Source organism: Lolium rigidum, chromosome 4 (assembly GCF_022539505.1).
Source record: "Lolium rigidum isolate FL_2022 chromosome 4, APGP_CSIRO_Lrig_0.1, whole genome shotgun sequence".
Taxonomy (NCBI): Eukaryota; Viridiplantae; Streptophyta; class Magnoliopsida; order Poales; family Poaceae; genus Lolium; species Lolium rigidum.
In genome coordinates, this window is record NC_061511.1 from 135,955,155 (window position 1) to 135,958,011 (window position 2,857).

The 2,857-nt window shown below is 51.7% G+C and overlaps 1 pseudogene; it reads left to right on the forward strand.

Moving 5' to 3' along the window:
- The first annotated feature begins 275 nt into the window (after positions 1–275).
- LOC124647536 lies at positions 276–2,272 on the forward strand (annotated as a pseudogene).
- The last annotated feature ends 585 nt before the right edge of the window (positions 2,273–2,857 follow it).

The following is a 2,857-nucleotide window of genomic DNA, read 5'->3' on the forward strand; positions in this document are numbered from 1 at the left end:
AACCACCTAGACCCTTTCTCAGAGTATTGGGATTGTCAGCTGTCCGATCGTCCTAATGGATGCTCCAGATTCTCTCAGTCGCGCTCCTGCTCCTACATTGCAATTTTTCACCGTTTCAAGCACAAGTTACGCTCGGACCAAAATGACTGGGCTGCTACTCTGGGAAACGACATGCGCGCCTTCTCGTGACCTAGGCCGCGAGAGATTAATTGGACCGCTTAATACATTGGCGTTCAACTTACTAGCGAGGCAGCCAGGCAGAGAGTCAGCAACAGATGGAGATACGCACCGCCATTCCCACTGTCTGCAAGCCCCTCGCGGCGCTGTCCTCAGCCGTCATTGTCCTTCAAGGTGGAATGGTGCCATCGTCGTCGTCGCCGTCGCCGCCGCCTCGCGGCGGCCAGGAGGTCCGCTATTACACCTGTGGTGGCGGTGCATCACCAATGCTTCGACTAGCTTGTTTATATGAAGATTTAACGGAAAAAATAGCGCACTATTTCGACTCTATAGCGAGGCTATAGCATATCTGGAGGGTGAACGTTCCGCTATGCATATTTTGCTCGCTACGACGCTAAGACCGCTATTAGCGGCGCTATGCGTGGACGATTTACACAGAAATAACCCTTTCTTGTAACTATAGCACAGACTGACCCTCCGGGCAAACTATTTCACCCATCTAACCCTTTTGTGTGGCGCCCCTCTCATGGGCGCCACACATGCACCAGTGGCGCCCGTGCCTTCGGCGCCACTCTCCCAGCCGACGTGGCGCCCTCGACGCTGAGCTGGTGCGCCGATCCGACGTGGCAGGATGTGTGGCGCCGCTCCCATCGGCGCCACACATGCACTTGTAATTGCCCAAAACATACTGTAAGACAAATCGTCTGCGACTTAGCCGTTTTGGCGAGGCACTATGTGTGACGCCGACGCCACGGGCGCCACACTGGGGCGCCACACTTCACAGTGTGGCGCCGATGCCACGGGCGCCGACTTAAGTGTGGCGCCCGCGCCCGCCCCCAGCCCGACCCAGCCTTCTTCTTTCTTTCTCTCGTCTCTGCTTCTCCTCCAACTGCCGCCGCCGGCCGCCTCTCCTCCGCCCCCACCAAATCCTCCACGTATTGGACAGATCTGGCCGGCTAGATCCATCCCCATACAATCCTCAAGGTATTCCCCTTCGTTGCCCTTCAATTCATCCAAGATTTGCTCCGATTTAATTCGATTTAGACATGGAACCTAGATTGGAAATGTTGGTTGTTGAATCTATATTGATGTGTATGTGTTGAAATTGATAGCCTCATTGTATGCATGTGTTTGAACCATAGATTTGTGGAAACCCTAGACATCAAATTTCATGAATGTGTATGTGTAGGAACCCTAGATATGTATGTGTCCATATTCTTATGCAAATGCATTCAAATGTGTTACATATGCCTATTATTTGTGATGGAATGGCTCATAATATGGTTTTTTATCCCTAGATATGTATGTATATGTATGTATGTGATGTATGTGTGGTGGCTTATTTGGATATATTCTCATGTATGTGTTGCTCATATTTGTTAGGAATGGCTCATAATATGGTGTATTTGTGTAAACATGTAGGATGGTGTGGCTCCTAGATCAAGAGTATGACAGGGATCACCGGGCTTTTCATATGACGGAGAAGAGAATGGATCTTCACCCTTTGAAGATTTGTTACCATGGCACAGTGGATATAGCGTATGACGAGAGGTACACGGAGTTCATCGAGCCTACCGGTCTTCTCCCGTTCATATCGCTTGTAAGCCGTGGGGGGACGAACATGAACGCTGCGGCACTCACCGCCCTTGTCGACCGGTGGAGGCCCGAGACGCACACCTTCCACTTGAGGGCCGGCGAGATGACACCTACTCTTCAGGATGTTTCCATGATCCTTGGACTTCCTATTCAGGGCGAGCCACTGTGTATGAACACAACTTCTGATGGGTGGCGCCGACAGATGGAGGACCTTATTGGCATGGCTCCTCCGGCACCAGCAGATCCAAAGGCGAGGGCTCCCGCCGGCGCAGCTTTCTCTTGGATTAGGCTTAACTTTGGACAATGCCCTCAAGGGGCCAACAGGGACACTATCAGGACGTAGACCCGCGTGTACTTATGGTACATGATTTCGAGGACTCTCTTTCCTGACAGTGGTGGGAAGCTGGCCCATTGGTGTTGGCTCAAGGCGCTTACGGTGTTGGAGCACCGGTGGAGTTGGGGAACAGCGGCACTTGCCTACCTCTACCGGCAGGTGATGATTTGTTCTATGTACTATTCTTCTATAGTAGTGTGCTAGACAAAGTACTAACCAAATGTCTTATGTATGTAGTTGGACGAAGCTTGTCGCAGGACTAGGAGCGGCGGTATTGGTGGATGCTTGCTCCTACTTTCCGTATGGAGCTGGGACCGCCTATCAGTTGGGCGGACCAGGGTACTCAACGAGAGGCCATGGCCTCATCACCGGAACAACCTTGATCGGGAGCCCACTTGGGCATACCTTTGGGACAATGTCTCCGAGATGACGAGCGATCCAAAGATCATGTACAGGCACTACACTGAGGAGTTGGACACTCTTACCGCTGAGCAGGTAACCGATCACTCTTTTGCAATCCGAGTTTTCATAAATTCTATTGGCATGTTGTAAATTCTGAAATATTTGTATGCTGCAGGTGGATTGGGAGCCATATGGTACCTACTACCGTATTGGCGCGGGGATGGCTGACCTCAACCACAAGTGCACGGAGGAGGCGCGGTTCTGGCGTATGCGCTGCCCACTCATATGCATGTGGCTTGTTGAATACCACCAGCCGCACAGAGTGATGAGACAGTTTGGGCTGTATCA